General features: G+C 43.6%; 2 long non-coding RNA genes across 2 annotated transcripts; one reads left to right on the top strand and one right to left on the bottom strand.

Annotated features, from left to right (window-relative positions):
* Positions 1 to 930: 930 nt before the first annotated feature.
* LOC101464082 (uncharacterized) lies at positions 931 to 13599 on the bottom strand. Its single transcript, XR_013093249.1, has 2 exons — positions 10584 to 13599; positions 931 to 1351 (listed from the first exon to the last, which is right to left on the bottom strand). It is a non-coding gene; the product is annotated as an uncharacterized LOC101464082 (long non-coding RNA).
* Positions 13600 to 18933: 5334 nt separating this feature from the next.
* LOC101463870 (uncharacterized) lies at positions 18934 to 19514 on the top strand. Its single transcript, XR_191535.2, has 2 exons — positions 18934 to 19250; positions 19332 to 19514. It is a non-coding gene; the product is annotated as an uncharacterized LOC101463870 (long non-coding RNA).
* Positions 19515 to 23962: the final 4448 nt, after the last annotated feature.

Genomic DNA, 23962 nt, shown 5'->3' with positions numbered 1-23962 from the left:
TGTTCCTGCAGTTTTTAGTTCATAGCAGACTTGAGCCTTGGAGGTTTCTGCCTTATTCCTGAACATCCTAACTAATTTCCTCTCATCTAACAGTTGGGGTATTCTTCCATACCTTGGCAACACGGTAACACATCAGAATAACTTGTACTTATGTGCAGTTGTTTGAACAGAAGATCTTGGAATCTTCAGTTGTTTCGGAATGGCTCCAGCAACCAAGCTTCCGAACTTGTGCCAATCTACTCTTCACATTGTTGAGAGGGATTTTTGCAGTAGAGTGGACAATAAAGCAGGGGCAAAGAGTAATGTAATACACATAGCAAGGGCCTCAGGTCAGACCCAAACCCAGGCTGCTGGGTCACTTGGTCAGCCCATGAGCCAAATTAGCAACTGACAAATCAAATTCCTAGATCTTCGTTGAGTTCCTTGGACTTTGCTGTTAATCTGAGTATTGGTTAGTCCAACTAATGTGGTCAGTTAAATCCTTTTAATGCTAACAAGAGCATCAGCTAATTTTAGACAATCATGATCACTAACTAGAAGTTATTAGGCGTTGAGCTTGTCATGTATGCATACATATATTTATGTATGTATCCATGCTATATGTATGATTTTGACCCTGTGTGGATTACAGAAGATCCAAAATAATTCCATTCATTCCAACCTGAAAAAAGAACAGTTTAAAGATATAATTTAAAGCCCCAAATTTCCATGACATTTATGCCCGTCATGGGTGAATGTAAACATCTGCCCACAACTGTATGTGTAGCTTGGTGTACACAGGCAAGTCATCTTGACATATTGCTCTTTATTTGCAAAACAGGATATCAGTCCTTTTCGACTTTCCCTTAAGATTTCTTTTTGAAAGATGAATTTGGTTTTGATTCTCCTATTTTATTTAGATATAGAAAACATCATTAAATCACCCAAACACAACATTGAATCCATTTATTTAAAAAAACAACAACAAATGAGTACATTTAATGATCATGTAAATTACATTATTTTGATATTGAACCCCAAAACAACTCCCTGATTGTGAGGGATTTAAAAGTATAGTTGTTTTAACAAAACACATATAATACATGTATCTTTAAAACTATTTGAGGTTTATCACTCAGGGTTCAGTATAAAGTAGAAAAATGCTTTAATCCTTAATTACATGTATTACTGCAGTCTTTAAAAAAAAAAAAAGTCTAACTGGAAAAGAGAAAAAAAAAAAACCCCAGTCCCTGCTAATATACAACTTCTTTCATTATTCTCTTCCCGACTCATATTTTACTTTAGAAACCCTGGCCATTCACAGCTGGACTTTAGGGTGTCATCATCTCCTGTCATCGGAAGGCTTCCTAGCCTGCAAGAGAACAAGAAATAATGGGGGATAAATTTAGTGCATGAGTAGATCATGTTGGGTTTGCTTGCTGGGGAGTTTACATAACTGGAGTAGGGCAGGAGGGTTAATCCAATGTGGATTAAGCTAGGTGTCTTTCCTAGAGGCAGGTTGGTACCATATATCTGAGCACAGGAGCTGTAGGTATGAATTAGACTTAAACTGTTTGAAAAAGATTATACTGCATGTGTCCAGAGTGACTAAATCCTCCATGTTAATCTATTCAGAAGTAAAACTCTACAAGCACAGTTCTGGATAAAGAAGGCTAAGACAAAGCAAATGCTGTAATGTATTTAAGTACATTTACTCAGTTTACGTTATCAAAAATTACAATTTAAATGAAGTTGTTTGATGTAATCCCTTTTTCTAGTTCTCAACTACATCTTGGGGTAGTACTCCTAGTTAGTTGCATGTGTGAATTATTACTATGGAAATCACTTGTTAACCAATAAATGATATATTCTTGATATATTCTGTTATATTCTTATAGATATATATATCTATATAAAAATGCTTAATGAGCACTACAGGAATGCTAAAAGTTAGATTATGTGCACGATGACAATATTTTAAATATCATTTGGCTGGTGCTCCTTAACAAAACTACTATCTTGTCAGATATCAAATTCTGATGATTTTTCAAAGATGAATCAGTCATTTTCCCTGAAATTAATTAGACTAGTGGGGCATTAATTAGACTGTATCAGGATAAAAATGTAACTTTTCAGTTCCTTGAAGTTGTATTAATTTAGGGGGGGTTCATAGACTTAGAAGACTTGATTCTTTTTGATATATCCTGCAGTTAATTTGTCATGCGAGGGGGACTACAAGATGGGGACTAAAACTATTGTTCCAGCTTTTAAGTGATAATACACTCCACATCTCTCATAAACAATAAAAAATTTGTTAAGGCCTCAGTCACATGGGCCTATACTGGATGGAGATGCCCTAGCATCCACTGGTTGTGAGGGCGAAAATGTTTCTTCCCCTACTGGTTGGCAAGTGGTTGCTGGCTGTTGCTGGTGAGATAGCTTACAAAATTGCTAGCAGATTTGGGCAATTCCCCACTGTTTATATTGAAGATAAAATTTGTCTGCAAACACTCACCGTTTACTCTTGAAATGAAGGACTTTGTTTCTTTACGACTGCAACCAACACCTCTCTGCTCTTGCTTTTGACGAAGGCGGTTGCATTTTTCTCCTCTCATCCTCTCCCTTAGCTTCCCTGCTTAGCCTCTTGTGTCCTTGTCTAGTCTCGTGTTTTTTGTATTACTTTTCCCTGGAACATTCTCTCACAGTCTGTTCTCTAAAACCTAAAAGAGGAATTATGGATTGGATCAACTGGTCCCTAAATGCAATTGACACCCCTTTCTCAATGAGAAGTTTGGGCTTGGGTGAGCCTGAGTGCTGAAGATATCTACCTATTCGGAACCATGGTAACAGGGTTCTTGCTGATCGGAGCTGGCTTGACCCTGACTTATCGAAGAATTAAGGAAGCAGAACCGGCTGTTCAAACCCCCACAAGGCTGCCCGCTGGGATTGAAACGATGGGAAGAGGCGTGAGTTTCTCAAAATGGGCTCATTGAGCGCAGCACGGACAAGATCTTGGAAAGGCTTACGGCTGCCGTGAATACTCAGAATAAGATCTCTGAGTGCAAACTGGATTACATCTTGGAAGGGCTCGCTCGGAATAACATCTCTGAGCGCAAATTGGATTACATCTTGGGGAAGCTCACTGTGGTCGTGAGTTCTCAGAATCGGCTCTTTGAGCACAAGAATGACAACATCACAGAGCGCAAGTTTGATAACATCATGGAGAAGCTCACGGCTCTCCAACGGGAGATTGAGAGACCAGTGTTGGACTGTTAGAACAGCTTTGAAATTCATCTGAGCTGTTAGCACTAAAGTTAAAAGTTAAAAGCACCATCACTTCATGCGGATACCTTTTCAGCGCCAGCTGCGGTCGCAAGGCTGGAGCCGAACAAAAACACCCTGATAACGACTGTGTTTAGTCTGTTCCAATGTCTCAGCTGAACTCTGGACACGCACGCACGCACACACATACATATACACATGCACACACTCATCCCCCCTCCCTTTCCAAACGCCTTCGATGCTTGTTCCCTTCTGGGAATTCACTGCAGGGAAACCTGCACGTGGCGAATAAAGCCTTGATTGATTGATTGATTGATTGAAAAGGCGTAATTTTTACTTTGAAGGTTCTCTACTTCTGCTTTGTGTAGCACTTTTCAAAGTTTTATTAGGTCTTTGCAAGTAGTTTGTGTCATGGTCTCCGTGCCTGCCCGGTCGGCCCCACAAGGCTACAATTGCTGTTTCTGTTCTCTCCCTCTCTGCCTGGGCGGAGCTCACTGTGGGCTCCTGCCCTTGGCCCACACACACACCTGACAACACTCACCCATCATCACCGGGAGCACTATTTGAGGCTGGAACACAGATCCTCTCGTCGCTGGATGATTGTACCCCTAACGTTAGTGTTCTCACAGCTCTTGTGCTTCATATTCGTGATTTGTGATTAGTTGGTGACCTGCCTTCTCGTCTGCCTCAGATCTCCCCCCCCCCCCAGGACCTGCGACCTCCCTGCTGCGGGAACGTGTGTGAGTGTGAGCGAAGAAGACGTGAGCGAGTTACCCTGTGATTCCCCCGGAGTTTTGGATCCCTTCACTGTACATATATTGCACTGGCACTGTAAATAAACTACACCTTGGAGATACCTTACCGCTCTGCGTTTGAATCCCTGTACCAGATCGTGACAGAATCATCCAGCCACGGAAATGGATTCAGCAGATCCAGCGGTCTCGACTCCCACCCTCGCCACTTTGGCCGCGATGCTGGCACGCCACGAGCAGATGTTCATTCACCTTCGAGCAGAGCTCGCGAACCTCACACAGGCCGTGGCCCGGCTAACACCGCTACCAGCCGCTCCACTGGTCGCCGCTCCTCCGTCGGAGGCGCCAGCTCCAGCAGTAAGTGTCGCGCCACCTGCTCCCTCACCTGTTCACGTTGACAGATTCCTCCCCACTCCCAGGGCTTTCACGGGAGAGATTGATAAATGTGCTGGTTTCCTCACTCAGTGTGCCCTTCAGTTTCGCCAGCAACCGCAAGCCTTTTCTACTGATGGTGCGAAAATCGCTTATATCGTCCAGTTACTCCAGGACCGTGCTCTAACCTGGGCTCAAGCTGCGCTTCAGGTGGAGCCGGACATCACCTTTTCTGACTTTCTTACTAAGTTTAAAGGTGTGTTTGACAGGAAAGCCACAACTGCCACCGCCGGCCAGCGCTTGCTTGCGCTTAAACAAGGTAAACCCAGCATGGCTGATTTTTCTATTGACTTTTCTACCTTGGCTGAACAGGCGAAATGGGGGGAAGAGGCCCTTAAAAGTGCATTGCTCACTAATATTAATGAGGAAATAAAGAATGAACTAATGCTCCGTGAACTGCCTTCCTCCCTGGATGCGCTTCTGGTTTTGTGTATGCGGGTGGACGATCAGGTGCGCGCACATCGGAGCGCACGCGCGCGTTCGGGGCATGCCCTGCTGGACTTTTGTGGGACCCCTACTGCAGCCCATGGGTCGTGTGACGCCGACACCGGGGATGGGGAAGAGCCCATGCAGCTTGGGCGCTCACGGCTGTCGCCCGCGGAGCGCCAGCGCCGTCTTGCCTCCGGTGAGTGCGTTTATTGCAGCCGTAAAGGCCACTCTGTCTCCTCCTGCCCAACGCTGGCAAAAGGGCGCGCTCACCAGTGATCGTGAGGGTGCTGGTGGGCGATCTGTCGAGTGAAAGCCCTCTCCCCAGGCTTCTTTTGCCAGCTACTCTGCGTGTTCGGACTGTTTCTCATTCTCTCTCCGTTCTCATTGACTCTGGGGCTGAACAGAACTTTATTGACACCTCACTCGCCGCCAAACTGAACATCGCCTTGGAGCCTCTGTCACGCCCCCTCCGCGTTCACGCACTGTCGGGCCAGCGCCTGCCTGACATCACTCATGTTTCTGAATTCCTTTCATTATCTCTCTCTGGCAATCACGCAGAAAGGATTTGTTTTTTTTCGTTTAAGGCTCCTCTCCCTCCGCTGGTTCTGGGTCACCCCTGGCTTGTCCTCCACAACCCGCATATCGACTGGGAGAAGGGTGCCGTACTAGGTTGGAGTGTGGCCTGCCATATGAACTGCCTCCGGGCTGCGGCTTCCCCCGTTTCGCTCCCACCCACGGCCTCGCCGTCGGACGCCCCGGACCTCTCGATGGTTCCGCGGGTTTATCATGATCTGCGGGATGTTTTTTGTAAGGATTGGGCGCGGTCCCTTCCCCCGCACCGCCCGTACGATTGTGCCGTCGATCTTCTTCCTGGAGCTCCGCTGCCGTCTAGCCGCCTGTACAGCCTCTCCCGGCCTGAGAGGGATGCTATGGAGCGTTACATCTCGGAGTCGCTGGCGGCAGGGTTGATTCGCCCCTCCTCTTCCCCTGTCGCGGCTGGGTTTTTTTTTCGTGGATAAGAAGGATGGTTCGCTGCGGCCGTGTATTGACTTTCGGGGCCTTAATCAGATCACTGTTAAGAACAAATACCCTTTGCCGTTGCTTTCCTCCGCCTTTGAACTGCTTCAAGGCATGACCGTCTTTACCAAGCTGGATCTGCGCAACGCTTACCACCTGGTGCGCATCAGGGAGGGGGATGAGTGGAAGACCGCGTTCAATACGCATCGGGGCCACTTTGAGTATCTCGTGATGCCGTTTGGGCTGACTAACGCCCCCGCAGTGTTTCAGGCGATGGTTAATGATGTCCTTCGTGATTTTGTTAACCGTTGTGTATTTGTGTACTTGGATGACATCTTGATCTTTTCTAAGACACTCGAGGAGCACAAGGTCCATGTCCGGCAGGTCCTGCTACGCCTTCTGGAGAACCGGCTCTTTGTGAAGGGGGAGAAGTGCGATTTCCACGTGGCGTCAGTGAGTTTTCTGGGCCACATTATCGAGAAGGGGGACTTGCGGACTGATCCGGAGAAAGTGCGGGCTGTGGTGGAATGGCCTACTCCTCCTGATCGCCGCCAAGTGCAACGTTTTTTGGGATTCGCCAACTTTTACAGACGGTTCATTCGCGATTTCAGCAGAATCGCTCTCCCTCTCACTAAACTCACCTCTCCCAAAGTTCCCTTCCAGTGGGATTCTGCCGCTCAGCGAGCCTTCGCCCTGCTCAAGGACAGGTTCACCACTGCTCCCATACTCCGGCAACCGGACCTTACACGGCAGTTCGTTGTGGAGGTGGACGCGTCGGACTCCGGGGTTGGGGCAGTTCTGTCTCAACAGCTGGACGGTAAGCTGCACCCGTGTGCCTTTTATTCTTGCCGTCTCTCCCCAGCAGAGTGTAACTATGACATCGGGGACCGGGAGCTTCTGGCCGTCAAGCTGGCCCTGGAGGAGTGGAGACATTGGTTGGAGGGAGCGGCACAACCATTCATCGTCTGGACGGATCACAAGAATCTGGAGTACCTGCGCTCGGCTAGACGTCTCAATTCCCGGCAAGCCAGGTGGGCGCTGTTTTTTGCTCGTTTTGACTTCACTATCACCTACAGGCCAGGAACACGGAACGTAAAGCCAGACGCCCTGTCCAGGCAATTCTCCATCACTGGGGAGGACTCGGACCCTGAGCCTGTCCTCCCGGCCGCCTGCGTAATTGGAGCAATCTCCTGGGAGATCGAGGGGCTCATCCAAGAGGCGCAGGAGACCGAACCGGATCCTGGCACTGGTCCACCTGGTCGCCTCTTCGTTCCTTCAGCCGTCCGCTCTCAGGTTCTCCAGTGGGCTCACACCGCCCGCTTTTCATGCCATCCTGGGGTCCTCCGCACCTGCTCGTTCCTCCGACGTTACTTCTGGTGGCCTGCTATGGCTAGGGATGCCAAGGAGTACGTAGCGGCCTGTTCGACCTGCGCCCAGAATAAGCTTTCGAACCGCCCTCCACCGGGTCTTCTGCAGCCTCTCCCTACACCAGCCCGACCGTGGTCCCATGTTTCTTTGGACTTTGTCACGGGGCTGCCGCCCTCCGCTGGTAACACCGCCATACTTACCATTATCGATCGTTTCTCCAAAGCTGCACACTTCGTCGCCCTCCCGAAGCTCCCCTCTGCCTTGGAGACGGCCCGGCTCCTCACCTCCCATGTGTTCCGTCTTCACGGGATCCCCGAGGACATCGTCTCAGATAGAGGGCCGCAATTCACGTCCCGTGTTTGGAGGGAGTTCTGCTCCGCACTGGGGGCCAAGGTCAGGGGCCAAGGTCAGTATGTCTTCCGGTTTCCATCCACAGAGTAACGGGCAATCGGAGCGGGCCAACCAGGAGCTGGAAGCTGCCCTCCGCTGTGTCGCTTCGCACAACCAATCGACCTGGAGTGAACAGCTTCCATGGATCGAATACGCCCACAACAGCCACACGTCCTCCGCCACGGGCAAGTCTCCCTTCGAAGCGTCCCTGGGCTATCAACCGCCTTTGCTCCCGGCCATCGAAGGTGAGAACTCCGTTCCTTCTGTACAGGCTCACCTCCGCGGGTGCCGTCGTGCCTGGCGGGCGACTCGGGCTGCCCTACTCCGTACTAAGGAGCGGAACAAGACCCTCGCTGACCGTCGCCGGACACCGGCCCCCGTGTACACCATCGGTCAACAGGTATGGCTGGCTACCCGTTTTGTGCCGCTACGGACTGAGTCAAAGAAGCTGTCTCCTCAGTTTATTGGCCCTTTTCCCGTGGAAGCCGTTGTGAACCCTGTCTGTCCGCCTCAAGCTGCCGCGCAACATGCGCATTCACAATGTCTTCCATGTGTCTCAGGTCAAGCCGGTGCTCTCCAGCCCGTTGTGCCCTCCCTCCAGGGCCCCGCCGCCCCCCCGGCTCGTGGATGGTCAGCTGGTCTACAATATCACCCGCATCATGGACTCCCGGCGCCGGGGTCGGGGTTTTCAGTACCTGGTTGACTGGGAGGGCTACGGGATAGAGGAACGCTCCTGGGTGCCTCGAGCTGCTGTCCTGGATGGGGCCATGCTCCGGGACTTCCACCGCAGGCATCCAGGTAAGCCTGGTGGGTCACCGGGAGGCTCCCGTTGAGGGGGGGGTACTGTCATGGTCTCCGTGCCTGCCCGGTCGGCCCCACAAGGCTACAATTGCTGTTTCTGTTCTCTCCCTCTCTGCCTGGGCGGAGCTCACTGTGGGCTCCTGCCCTTGGCCCACACACACACCTGACAACACTCACCCATCATCACCGGGAGCACTATTTGAGGCTGGAACACAGATCCTCTCGTCGCTGGATGATTGTACCCCTAACGTTAGTGTTCTCACAGCTCTTGTGCTTCATATTCGTGATTTGTGATTAGTTGGTGACCTGCCTTCTCGTCTGCCTCAGATCTCCCCCCCCCCCCGGGACCTGCGACCTCCCTGCTGCGGGAACGTGTGTGAGTGTGAGCGAAGAAGACGTGAGCGAGTTACCCTGTGATTCCCCCGGAGTTTTGGATCCCTTCACTGTACATATATTGCACTGGCACTGTAAATAAACTACACCTTGGAGATACCTTACCGCTCTGCGTTTGAATCCCTGTACCAGATCGTGACAGTTCGTGTGTTTGCAGACAAGTTTATGTCTTCTATGCAAGCTATAGGTAACCCCAGCAACCTGCTAGAAATCAAAACACTCGCATGTAGGTTTTCAGTGCAGTACTGCATACCTCTTTGCAACCAGTTTTAATCGCCAGTGACTGCCAGTAACCTGGCAGCAACCATTCACCAACCAGCTGTGGAATATACACTTTTCCTTAGTGGCCACATGGTTGCTCACTGTTCTCTAGGCAAATGTGTGACTGGTGCCTAAATAAGAGTGCATAGCAAAGTGTTCATAGCAGTATTATTTTCAACTAAGAAACTCATAGAGTAACCAGTTGCACCACCAACTGTGTAGACAATTGGTGCATAATTGCTAAGAATGTGGGGAATTTGCCTGCTTTCACTATTGCTTCTCTTTCAACATGCAGTGGCTTTGCAGTTCACCTTTCATGGCAACCGAGTATGGTACTGCTGGAGTATGCTGGTTTCCAGAAATTGTGAGACATCAAGACTCAAGAGTATGACACAAAGACAGAAAAATCAGTTGCATATCAGATCTGGAAATTCAGATTGCCAGATATGCTGATATCATTCAGAGAAAAGTAAGACAGCTGTTTGAGTCAAAAACCATCTGGGTAGATTCAAAGCAAACAGTCACCAAATGTCAAACTAATCTGTTTGTTTTCAATATATGCTATTAAAAAAGTCAAGGGAAGACTTTTAACAACAAATGTTAACTTTATTTTTGATTTGATTTTGAACCCAGGTCTCAAAGGGGTGATGATTTTGGTTTCAATTAACCGCTGTAACATTATTTTGTTCTCAGCAAATTACAGTGTATGTCAGTCAAGATTTTCAGTTTGAATGTTTCATCCATTAGGCTATGATGTGTAATTTAAGTGTTGAGTAGTTTACATTTTTTAATATGATCACAAAATTGACTCAGAAGTGACATAAAGATTTGGTGAGCTACTTTTAAACAATTTGAAATGCACATTTTAAAAAATATGTAATCACATATTTCATCTTGTTGGATTGTAGTGTTATTTTATGCCATGTTATACCCCGAATTGAAGATTGTGAATTATTATGTAGTTTAGTTTGCATTATTCTCCTGAATTAGAAGAAGCTGATAACTATTGCATTAGTTAAACTGATTTGCATTACATTAAACTGCTGGCTTGTTGTGAATGAAGGATATTGCTTTATGATGCATTATACTGCTGAGTTATAAGAAATACTGTTCACAGAGAGTTATTGTCTTATTTGTCTGATTAGAAGAGAACAGAATATGCTGGAGTTTTCTGCCCCATCGCAGCAAGAGCAGATAAGCAGGGAGCCAAGGTCGTAGCTTAGGCGCTGTGTGAGAGAAAGCATGTAAATGTTTAGGCTTTTTATGATAAGGTGGAGGCACCAGAGGCTATAAGAGTTTGAGCAATGCTCCACCATTTTGAGATCTGAGGCTGTCTGCATACAGTGTCCATCTCCCACGCGTGTGTTCATTAAAATCATCGTTTGACTCAACCCGACCGGACCAGTGTTGTTATTGTGGTTTTTTTCTCTTGTTTCCATCCCCAATTTTGAACTCGTAACAATCTTTTGTAATATTTACCTGTATTTTGTGGCAATAGGTTACTCCTTTTCTCCTGCATAGAGGCCAAACTGGCATCCTTTAGAAACTCTGAATGAAGAGTCCCACTAGGCCTATGGTCTGATTGGGTGCGACGAGTAGAGGTGTCTGTTGCTCTGGTCAGTAGTCTTCCTCGGGAGACCTCTCCCCCTTGTCTGGGAAGCGCAGACCTTTCAGGGGGCAAACAGGTCTTCAAGTTTTGAAACTCATTTTGACAGAAAACAGAGCGTGCGTCGCGAAAGGATACAGATGGAATGATTTCTTCTGTCTTGTTATCTATACAGCGTGTCACTGTTCTGGGAGAACTAGGACGAGATGAGTGCCTAGATGTAGACTGAGGTCTAATTACAGGGGGACTTGGAAATCTTTTGCATGTACTAGGACAAGATGGTGGAAGGCGGACTCTAGATACAGGTGGTGCTATCACAGTCAGACTGCAAGAGGATAATTCACCCTCATAAAATTCATTGCTGTTATATTTCCGATCTATTGTGAGTTGAAGAGGAGAAGTTGCCCTGATGCCTGGTTCAACAAGATTTCTCTTATCAGAAGATTCTGCTGCATCACGCAGGTGAATAATCTTACATGCCTTTTGGTAGAGATTATTCTTAATTTCCAGGTTCAGATCTGTTTCTGATTGCAGCTGATCTGCATCCTGAGTGCCCGTAACACCATCCTGTGTAACAGGATGGGCAGGAGAGATAGCAATCGACCTTGGCCTCATACATGCTCGGTTTGGTAACACTTCTACATTGTGGATAGATGCCTTCAGGCGATGGAAGATTCCAATCTTGGGGTTTATCACTTGAGAACTAAAAGGTTTCTGCAAACCCACTTCAGTTCCTGCTAGGACCTGAGTACTCTGAAAGGAATTGTCCATCAGAACTTCTGGGGGGGGCGGTGGTAGGTTGTCCATATCCAGCTCGTCCTTGCTATCAGGCCAGCTGTTGTTGTTGTTGCCACTGTTGACTGAACTTTCCTTGTCATTTACTGCGTCAGATAACTGAAGTAAGCCACTTTTCCTGGGCATCCTGTTATGAGGTGGAATATTAGTGAGACTCTGCTCAGGTCTCCCATCAGCTACTTTGCTAAAGGTATGAATTAACCTTCTGACAGAGTGGCGTTTTGGTGGTTGGTTTGCTAAGATTGTTACAGAACAATTTGTCTTATTTGGTCTCACAACGCCTTTGTGTGAACCTGACAATCCATTTAATGAATGCCGTCTTACTTCAGCTCTATCCAGCTTGCAATGAGGTCTTGGTAATTCCTTGTTTCCTTGTATTTCAGCCATCATTTTTATTCTATCATCCAAGACCCACTGGCTGTTTTGTAATTCTGTCATTCCACACGTAGTTAATGAAAGGTGTTCAGGCTTTGCAATAACAGGATCAATCAGCGGTTGTTTGACTGTTGCCTGCTGATCTCGATTGTAATTTGTGAACATATAATGAATGGCCTGACTGGGATCAGGTGGGGAAGAGTTTGACCTCTTCCTTCCTCGTGTATCACTTTCCTCCTCTTCATTCTCTTTATCATCGTCATCATAATCATCCTCATCCTCATCCTCATCTTCATTATGGTCTCCAAGGTTGGTCGAATTACTGGGGAGACTATCAAATGTACTCCGAATGTTGACTCCAGACCCCCAACTTTCAGATCCAGCACTTCCACGATGCCGGCGATGCCTTTCAGAACCCGTCAGACTCTCATTTTCTCCTCCGATACCACTATCCTCACTATGCAGTGTTGAATCTTCTGAGTTGAACTTCCTCATGGCTGCCCTTTCTACTTGTGCGATCACTTGAAAAAGCCTCTTCTCTGCCGTCTGCTTCGTCTGCAGCTTCTTATTTAGCAGTTTATAGACAGAAGAAAAATATTCCACTGCCTCCTCAAGTGTAGTGTCACCTAGTGCCTGGACTGATCCTCCCACTAACTTCATCTTTTCAGTTGACTGTTGGAGTAGTTGCTGTAAAAGATCTGGAGGTGGATCGGTTTGACATGTTGTATTCATTCTAGGGTTAGCTGAGCAAATCATCCCAGAAGGTAAGGTCATGTATTCACCATGCTCCTTCAACATCAGCTCCCCCTCATCAGCCATATCCTCTAGTGCTTGGTTGATCTCCTCAAAGCGCAATACTAAAGCAGACATCATGGGCTGGAGGGACAGCTGTGTCTGGGCAGCCTGATCTAGTAGACCCAAAAGAGTTTCATATTTGGAAATGTTTGGGTTCAGAAAGTTATAGGCTGCCTGGTGAGCTCTCAGCATGTGAGGTGGGAAGTCCACCTTTGTCTGTACATGACAGAACTTCCTGTGATTCTCAAAAGACCTTTTCTTGCCTTTACTTCTTTTTTGCTTTGCTGTCTTTTTAATTCCTTTGGTTTGTTCCACATCAGTGATTATTTCTTGGGGCATCGTGTTTACTTCTGTTTCATCAGTGTCCTGCAGATTTGGTACAGTCTTTGCATCAGAGACCAATGGAAATAATTCAGTCTCTTCGCTATGAAATCCTTCATTCGGAAGTGGAAGTTCATTTTCGGTCACTTCGGTTTTCAAACATGTATTCTCAACTTCTACAGGTCTACAATTATTAACATCCTGTGGTACTTCACCCAGAGAAGCTTTTGGAGATCCTTCTGGCTTTGAAAATAACTTTCCTTTAGATGGAGAACAGCCCATTGTTGCATTCAAAGTGATTTAAGGATTCAAGGAAAAACAAGTCAGGCCAGGAAATAAAATTGTAAATCCAGGAGTCTGGCGGTCTTGAAGGCAAAGTTATCTGGAGTCCTTCAGCTTCGACTTTTGTTGTCTGTCCAGTATGTGCTAGATAACTTCTAGTTCCTCAGTCATTTCAGGCATTCTCTCCAAATTTATGCTCAAACAGTGCAGCAAAGATACCTATAACCTGTTGATGAGGTGGCTACTAACGTGGTATGCATAAGACCGTTTGGGAATACGGATTGGTTCTGCCCTCTCTCTCCCTTAGCCAGCTTGCACAGATGGCTGTGTTAAGTGCATCAATAAAAACACACAGGCCTGTTCACACGTACACACTCGGGCATTTCCATTTAAGACTTTAAGCTCATCAGATTAACCAGAGACAAACTTGTCAGGTGGTGTTTTTAGCCGCACCCACTGGCAAGGTTTGCATGCAAAAGCTCTGTTTACCTGAGACCTTCAATGTCAGGCCACAGGACATTTTAGCAATAGTTGTAGGAAAAAAATTAGATTTAAATGGTTTGCAATACAATGACTTACAAAAATCTATGAAACCACATTCTCTGAGTTCATCGTATCTTGAAAAGGTTATATTTATGTATCTTCAAGTATCCTTGTATAGGTTTTTAGGTTGTTTACTGATATTTTGCAGTGTAAGTTCACTTAATACTCAAATGTTTGGTACACAAAAAAGTTTAGCTTTACCCTTCTAAAGCAATCACAATGAATATATAGTAACAGTCAAACTGTTCATCTTTTTTTAATTATTCCAAGCTGGCAACACATGTGCCAAGTGTAAATACATTTAGGACATAAAGAACATGTCAATCCCTTTGTGAAACAACTCTGTGGGACTACGACATTAAAAGACTAGGTTTTGGAAAGCATATTTAGAAGAGTGAGGAGTGGCATTATGTATATCTCCATGTAAACTAGATCCTTGTCCCATCTTGAGTTGGATGGCAAGCTTTTTTGTGTGAGGCTCAGGACCGTTATAGTACATTACAATCACCCATCTTCCCTTCTATTATAAGCATAAGGTGTGTGTTGTGCTAGCTAAGTAGACTAGGCTATTTGTAAGAGTTGGATTGCAAGTGTAATCTTCTTGCTCCCTCCATCTAGAAGCTTCAGGAGGTCACTAGTCCCATCTTGAACATCACCTGTACTTTCAGTTTGGAACAATTTTTTAACAGGAGATTTTGATTGGATGTTTAAACAACCGTCTTTCAAAATCTTTGTGTTTTCTTTTAAAAGGTTTTCAGTCTCTGAGTAATGCTGCATAGAAAATAATTAAAAATATAAAAGGGGAAGGGGGCTATTCATGTAGCTTCAAATCACAAATGAAAACCAAGTTAACAAAGCAAAGATTTCACAATGTATATTACTAGATCTGATTGAATTAGTTTGAATCTTTTTGGGGGTTTACAATCAATCCATTTATGACTTTTATGTAATGTGCGGGCCTTTTTTGCATAGTTGGTTGATATTCTTTCTCTATTAAATTAAATTATGATAAATATTAAGAAATTGTTCATTTTTTTGTATGTGAGCAAATTTATAAATTCATCAGGGGACCAAAGAATTATTTCTCCCACTGTATATTGTATGTAAACTTTATAACTAAAGCAAAACCATTACAGTAGTGAGAGCAGACAATAGTTGCCTCTTGATCAAGCATCAAGGATCATTATTATTGTGATTATTATTCCTCTCTAATCTCTCATGCATACTTTTTAAATATATAGTTCATTAAGAACTGGATTCCCAGACAGGGGTAAGACCAGAAGCACAGAATATCATAAAACCTGAGCCCAGCTCTAATCCCTGACTCACATCCAGGTGTACCACACTAACACGAACCAGGCAAGCTGCTGGTCATTAGAGCAGATGGAGCTTAAGCTGCTGGAGGTAAGTTGTTTGCCATCTCTTTGGTTTATTAAAGACGTCAGAGCCAGTACATAAAACTCCATCTCAATTCCCTCCATTTAAGCTCAGGTCCTCTACCACGGACAGCAAAACACCGAACCAGCTTGTCAGGAGTGCTCGCTCTGTGGTGGGTTTTTTCTCGGAGGATGTTGGCCAAATACACATACGTCTTAGGGAATCCCTCTCACACTCTGCATGACACATTAAGAGTATTCGGCAGTTCTGTTGGCTAGATTCACAGTAAATATCCCGATTAGCTTCAGTGCATCTATAATAAATATGTACTAGTTCCAGTGCTTCACTTAAACTGTATGGTACTCATGCAGACCCAGGGTCAGTGTAAAATACAATCCTACCTGTGTGAACAAAGTCTGGCTCCTTTAATCCTGCTCGTTTAATGCAGGTTGATGCAGGTTTATTGATCCTCTTTCCTGCTGTCACACCTGTCACGTCTGAGACTCAGCTATAAACGTAAAGTAACCTTTACATCATGCAAAGACTCTGTAATACTGTAAATGATCAGTAACTTAGGTTAACAATAAACATTAAACCGTACCTCTCTGTCTGTGTGTGCTGCACATTTATAATCAGGATTGCAGTCAGGCTGCACTGAGTGTGGGACTGTTGAAAACAGATTGAAGATGCAAATTTAGCATTATGGCTGATGGTGGTGTAAAACCTCTTCTTACCTTCTACACTGTGTTTTTGCTACTAATTTATGTTTGTTGTTGTTTAACACAGATTTCAGAGGAGCACAGAGAAGCACTGTTGCTTCATCTTTTATGCTTTAAAGCAGAACTGGATTGGAAATCAAAAGGTCCTTAAAAGCTTTTTCTGCTCCTGACCCTCAAAGCCAAATTTCACCCCTGAGAGCTCATAGGTTACGATTGTTTTAACAGTAACATTATCAGAAACATAGGTGAGCAACAATACTTAATATCTGCTTTTAATGTAATCATTTATATAGCGATCTTGTATTTGTTAAACATTTTGCAGGATGTATCTGGCAGTTTTTTCATCTACAGAAGTTTCATTTGTCACTGTGGGACTGCTGAGTGACCTGAAGAACTCATTTCATTCATTTACAAAAATGTTTCAGAGAATCTTTGAAAAATGGCAGACCTCAGGTCAGATTTAATTGATAGAGATATATGCATGCATTGTGAAATTTATGTATCCCAGATAATTGTTTTTCATCTTGTCATGGGAGACCCACCCCTTTCTCTGGAGTTAACTGCAGCCCAAGATAACTAGTGGGGGTATTTACACACTCATGGCCAGTGGAGTAAAATGAGCAACCAAAAAACTGGCAGCCTGCACAGCCACAGATGTGCTAGAAGCTAGAAGAGCTAGAAGTGCTACTCATGGAGAAACTCTTGGAGAAACTTGCTAAACCTATCAAGGGACAGGTACTCCAGCCCCAAAACATGATATAACCCCACATAAAGCCCAGCCACAAAGTGAACCAAGTCATGAATGGATGGATAGAAGTTAAATGACTACAAACATAAAAACATAAAAGGCACTAGTTCTCACACTGGAGTTCCCTGACATTGGGTTGACTATACTGAGCTTGTATTAACAGTTATAACGGACTACGCTGAGACATTGCTTTGAATTATTGTGTGTATGTATGTACGTATACATACGTACAGTACGTATGTATACGTACGTACGTACGTACATATGTGTATATATACATACATATATATGTATGTATATATACATACGTACATACATATGTACGTATGTATGTATGTATACATACGTACAGTACGTATATATACGTACAGTACGTACGTATGTATACGTACGTACGTATACGTATGTATGTATACGTATGTATGTATATATATGCCTCAGATCCACTAGCCCTTAGATCCACTAGCTATGTATGTATGTATGTATGTACAATATTCAAGCAATGTCTTTACCCTGTGCAGTGTGTGGACGCTGTGCACGCAATCACCTCATTCACTGTAGTAAACATGCACCGCTACATAACATGATTGAAGATACTGCCATAGCTCTCTGCAGCTGTAACACTTTCACTGTTTGCAAATCATTTCATATTTTGATAGTTATGAAAAAAGCATATGTTTATAGGTCATGCCAGGTGGTTGCTTTGGTGGTTGCTGTGGACTAGGGTGGACGGTGCGTTCGATTCCTGTTTCAAAGTGGCGACAGTCTGCTGTAACTCGAATTCAAACTCCACTTTGGTCTTTAAGAAAAGGCCTTTCATAGCTGTTTATGACACACACACACACACAAAGCACTTTGCCTAACCATGACAGGATGCAACTTTACCTTTGAAGTGTCTGATATAAAATAGAAAAATGAAGCAACCAGAGGTTTAATGATGAAGACTCTGGGGGTCTGTAGTTTACGTTTTACAATCCTGAATGACTCTTTGCACATTCATATAATTCATTTACCGGTAGACTGTTACTGTTTAATTTTTTTTACCTTGTTATGTCATGAATAAGGTTTACCTGCTGAAGGTTTGATTGATCAGTTGGACAATACAGTCAAAGACAGAGTTTCAATTTGCTAGAATCCTAGTTGGATTTTTGTTTTCATTCATATTTCTGAACCAAATATTGAATACGACTCTGACAGACTGGATACCTGCCCACAGTGTACACTACCTTTTATTCAAGGATCCCAGGACAGAGCCCTGTAGCTCGGATCACAGTTTCAATTATAAAAGAAAAGGAAACAGGCAAAAAGCAAAATAGAAAAAAATAACATTGTGAGGTCATTTCTTATAAACTGACAACCCCCCCCCCCCCCCCCCCCATTCCAAAAGAAAAACAAAGAAACAACTTGTCGTTCTCTCACAGCAAAGGATCAGGCTCACAGCTTGGGCCAATAATGTATGTTAGATAAGGTGAGATGAGATGAGATAAGACTTTATTGATCCCACAATGGGGAAATTTTTGTGTCACCTCAGCTCACAGATATCAGAAGGAAATACAAAAATACAAATAAAGTACAATCAATGAAAAAAGGTAAGATAATACACTATATACAGTGGTAGCATACACAGTATGTGATTATGGATATGGTTGGAAATATGGAAGACATAAACTATATAGCTTGATATAGCTATTGTACCACTACTATTCCTATTTATAGACATGTACACACACACGTACACACTAAATATACATATGTATACATATACATACATATATACCTGTACATGTCCATACACATGGAAGGTCTATTATGCATGAAGTGGTGACCGTGGATGTTCACAGTGTCCAGTGACTTATGACATCGTGATTGAGGAGATTGTCAGTTGCTCAGTATGCTAAGGTCACCATGTCTATTTGGGTATAATTAATATCCAAAAAGCACTAAAAGTTATACCAGAATTTGACTAACAGAATTATTAACTGCATGTTTTTCTTCCAATTTTCTCACATAATTTGAAAAATTAGACTTTGTAAATAAGTGAAAATTTCATATTGTTGCAGTCCTAATAGCTCCTGCTTTGAAACATTGAACTTTAAAATTTACCTCATGAAAGATAATCATTCACAGTGGCACACTTTCAGTATAATTCTGACTTTAATATCACTGTTTTAATCTGAATCTTTCTCAAATATGCTGTGAATAAATACTGTTGCAACTCACTGTGGGAAAGCTGTGTTATTAAAATGAATCTGTCACATGTGAGGACGAGGACACAAACGGAGGACACGCAGATGCTGTCACGGTCGGACGGTCCTCCCTGGACGACCTGCTTTTTGTGTGGTTTGTGTGGGGTTTTTTTCTCTCCGCTTTCTCTTCGTCCTCCGCTGGCGGCTATATTTTGAAAGTCCACACTTCCGGGAGACTGAGCGCGTAATGGCCTCTGACCCGGAAGCACCTCCGCTCGGCAGCCGACACACCTGTGCCTAATCGTCCGTCCAGTTGACGCTAATTATCCTACAGTTGAAGCTGAGGTATTTAAGGGTGTGTCCAGACGGCAGTCGACGCTGGATTGTACTCTAAGCCTGGTAGTACTGGATGCTCTGTGTTAAGGGCATTTAGCTGACTAGGGAGCTTTCTCACCTGTGTTTGTCGCTCGCTTTTCCTAGGAGCTGGAGGACGGAGTGGATGGTCGGGAGAAGAGAAGCTCAGTTTGGATAATCACTTTGGAAACCGAACTGCACGGTCACCGGGAGTAAGGAGGAGAACGCTAACGGGGACTTTGTGCACTACTGTTTTTTCATATTGGAACTGTCATTTGTGAGCAATGTAAATAAACCGCACTGTCTGCATTCTGCGCCTGGGCCCTTTTCTCCCACACGCCCCGACAGATTCAAAGTCAAAAATCCAAACCTTTAGTCAAAAACAGGCAGTGGTTACGAACAGAAGCAGCCCATCAACAGTCTTCAGGGCTTAATTATTATTATTATTATTATTATTGTCAAAGTTGGATGTTAATTTTGTCCTTTAAAAATGTTCCTGTACTATAATTTAAGGCTAAAATGGCTCAGACAGTCTCATTCTTAGAGTATCTCCTCTGAAAGTGGAGACGGGTTCATCCACTGATCCAAATCACTTTACCTGGATGTTTTCTTTGCAGCTGGATGATGACTCCTCTCTCCCTGACTCCAGTTCCAGCTTTGCAGACCAGTTGGCCTCTGAGGTCACAGTGATCATCTGTAGCAGGAAATGTGAAATTTAAATCAGTTTCTTCCCTTTTTTTTTCCATGTTTAGAAAAAAATACTCCTAAAATAACCAAGCAAGTAAATATTAATAAAGACTTACACACTTCATGAGACGACAGTGAACACATCTCCCTTTATTCCTTTTCTCCATTCCTGCTCAGAACATCAGGTAACAAATATCACAGTAAATCACAGTAAAATATAAAGCACATACTATGTACAACATGTGCCTGTATAAAGAACATTGAATTTTAAACCATCCGTTACTGTTTCTTCTTTAGCTTGGATGGTTCATCTGCTGCCTCTGATAAGATATCAGATCAGAACGATAATTTTCTGTACTCTGCAGTCTATTTACACCTACAGGCCAGTGGACATTCTTTCAGTGATAAGGATGTACACATCCTGGACAGGGAGGAACACTGGTTTGAGCGGGGAGTGAAGGAGGCTATTTACGTGAAAAGGGAAAAACTTTCTCTGAATCGAGGAGGGGGGCTAAGGGTACATCTTTCACCATCTTACAATGCTGTGATTGCAGCCATTCCTCAACTCATGGTACTCATGGCCATTGATCAGTGGTCTTTGATTAGTGGTTGTTGATCAATGGTCACGACAATATGCAAGAAACCAACCTCCTATTGTTCGCCAGTGGTGCTAGTTTTAGTCATTGTGCAAATGTACTCTTTAAGTGGTTGGGGAAACCTGCAGTCACTCATCACTTGGATGAGCGACGAGCAGAATCAACGTTTTGGGACTTGTTTGATTTCTTACCACTTCACTGAAAAACAGGTTCAAAGAGTTGAACTAGAAGGCTATGCCTTCCAAATGTTGCAAAACCATCTTATTTATATGTTCTAGCTACCACACTAAGTGACAATACATAAAATATGACCAGTTATTTTAGAAATGTGTACATAAACGAAATAATGTGGTTTCTTGTCAAAAAATGTTTTAGTGTTGTAAATCTGATTTTACCTTTAGAGCATTGTATTAGGGGTTTTATTTCCCTGGAAGGATAAAAAGACTAAGCTTACAATAAATGTATTTATTTTTGTTAAAATAAGTTAAGTGCCTGGCTGGCTCGTGACCTGGCCCCGGATAAATGGAAGAAGATGGATGGATAAAATAAGATAAATTAGGATTGCACCACCTCCACTGGTTTAAAATAAGAACAACCCTAAATTGCCATCATCGTAAAATGTATTTGCCATTAAGTAAGTATTTGGCTTACAGGGGAACTGTGTACGCATTCATCAGTCTAGCCACTCAAAAACAGTAAAAAAGTAACTCCTGGCAATGTTTCTATAAGGTGTTTTTGTGTAATGCTAACTTAACCTTGAGCTATATTCATGTAATACAATTCTATTAGTGCACAAGAAGCATGTGCCCTACTTCTGCAATGCTTTGCCTGCATGTGAGCTTGCGTTACACATCATGTATGTAGGTGCACTCCAGGTAGTAAGCCAGTTGTATTTACCTGCTTAATTTCATGGATGACAGCAATGATCTGTGTGCTGCATAACTGAGGCAAACAAAGAAGAAAGAGTTTTTGTTGTTGTTTTAATAAAGGATGCTCAGGACGGCAGTAAAGAAAGCATCAGAATAACAAGATGAAATAACACTTGTACATGTAAGAAAGTGTGCATATGTATTCAAAAGGTAGCAAATCAATACTTCCTCTTTGTTTTTCACAAGAATAAAATAGCTCTGTTTTCTTTTTCTATGTAAAGTTGCATTACATTTTCTGAAATTTCACCTTCACTCCATCCTAATACACTCAAATAAAATCAGATGTCATTAGTTAGCTCAGTAAATTAAACAGCAACCACTATTGTGTCACCTGTTGAGGATCCACCCTCACAGATGTGTGACAAAAAATGAGAATTGGCAACTGTAATTTCATAGACCAACCATGTAACAAGTTGGCAACACATACTGTATGTGTAAGTTGGCTGGATAAGGTCAATAAAAATATTTTACTACATTATCATTTAACATATTCTCAGACCTAAATGTATCATGACTGAGGACATGTATTGGGTCTGTAAGGTAGGGGGTGCCAGACTAAGCAGCTAAGGAGATAGACCGCGTTGTCTACTAATGACAAAATTGGTGGTTGGATCCCTGGATCCTCCAGTCTGCATGTTGAAATATCCTTGGCAAGACACTGAACCCCTAGGTGCCCGTGACTCATCCATCAGAGCGAGTGCGTGTGCATTAATGTAAAATGAAGTGCTTAAAAGCATAGAGTAAGAGTGCTGTGTGAAAGGCTGCATGAGGCTTGTAGTCAAAGTTGCTTGACTAGAATAGACTTCTTCGTCTGACTGCATGTGGTGTCCATGAACCTTACTATTTATCTGGTTTCACACATAATATTTAAACAAATTCATGAAAAAATAGCAATTTGAGTTTAAGTAATTAATTATTGATGTTTATGAGTTAAAGTGACAGACTAGTGACCTGTTGCAGGTCTGCCCTGCTACTTGTCACAGATCAATTAGACCTCAAATTGGGTCTTCTTTCTCCGCAGCCAATTAGCACCAGTCCCACCCACACAGTGTCTTACTGTGATTTCACCACAGTACTGCCAGCTAACCCGTTTATCCTGTACAAAACTACAGAGCATTTTCATGCAACATTTCAATAACACAAAATTAGTATACTTTGTTTTGCAGGAAACGCCACAATATGAAAATATATAATTCATTTAAAGACTGTTTACAGATGTAATTCAAAATGGTAAATAGACTTCTTCATCACCTGAGCACTCAGAGTGCTTGATACAAATTACCTTGTTCACCCATTGATGCAAGCACTTTTTCTAAGCTTTCTATCTTGAGTAGTATCTTGCCCAAGGATATTTGGCATGCACATGAGTAGATAACCAGATGACCTGCTCTACCTCCTGAGTTACAGCCACCCCTTAATAATGACTTTACATGTAATCTTTAAATCTACAGTTTATCAAGTGTCACTGAGCAGTCCTTACTATTAAATATATCTTTTAAATATATCTCTTTTTCCTCTCCTGTCTCGCTTACGTCTTTGTGGATCTCCCTGGGAAATACAGCAGGTGAATCTTTAGCTAGCAACACACAGTGCAACAGATTGTACACAAACAGTTTGTATGTTCCCTGATATTTACTGAGTTATTAAACCTAAAGTAACAGGTCTGTTTCGAAAATGTTCAAGTTTCAGTGCCATACACCACCAAGTAAGGCAGAACGTTGAAGCCACCTGAAAGACTTGCTGTGTTGCTTGTGGATATCAGGGCTCTGGTCTGTGTTTCTTTTGAAGAAGGGAGGGTGTAATATATTGCTGGGAGTGCTAATTTCCAGCTTGCTGTGACTGCTCCTTGGCCAGCAGACGGCAGGCGAGCGCTGCAGTTGAGTAGTGACTAAAATGGCAATAATCAATTAAAAAGAATAACCATCACCTCTCGACCCCCTGGCTGTTTTTGGCAGCAGTTATAGTAAAATACACCTTTCACTTTGCTGCTGCTATCAATCTGATCACTATGCCTGCACTCCTTTGGTTTCTATCATTGTGTGGATGCTTTAAGCATCCACACTATTGAGTTCCTCTTGGGACTTCCGTACACTTTTTGGCACTTAACTACTTCCACAATTTTCAGCCGATTTTCACCGTTCAAATTTTAAACTATTCTGTTAATTCTGCTAATGTGTGCTATGTCTTTTGTAGAGCTGGACCGATCCGATATTACGTATCGGTATCGGTCCGATACTGACCTAAATTACTGGATCGGATATCGGAGAAAAATAAAAAATGTAATCCGATCCATTAAATATCACGAAAGCACCTCACAAAACTTGCAACACGCCGTAACTCACCTCAGAACGTTAGCACGTCGGAGCAGTATGCATCACGTGATAGAGAGGCTGTGGCATGCGGGACCTGTCGGTGGTCTGGATAGCATTTGGAGCTTCGCTAGCAACCCGGCATTTCATCTCCGACAAAGTTATCCCGAGAGAAGTACAGCAAGTGTGTAAGTCCATCTCTGAATGTTTGTAAAGCATTCCTGCGTTAAGCTTAA

This window comes from Maylandia zebra, linkage group LG15 (genome assembly GCF_041146795.1).
Source record: "Maylandia zebra isolate NMK-2024a linkage group LG15, Mzebra_GT3a, whole genome shotgun sequence".
NCBI lineage: Eukaryota > Metazoa > Chordata > Actinopteri > Cichliformes > Cichlidae > Maylandia > Maylandia zebra.
This window is presented reverse-complemented; position numbering and strand designations above follow the sequence as displayed.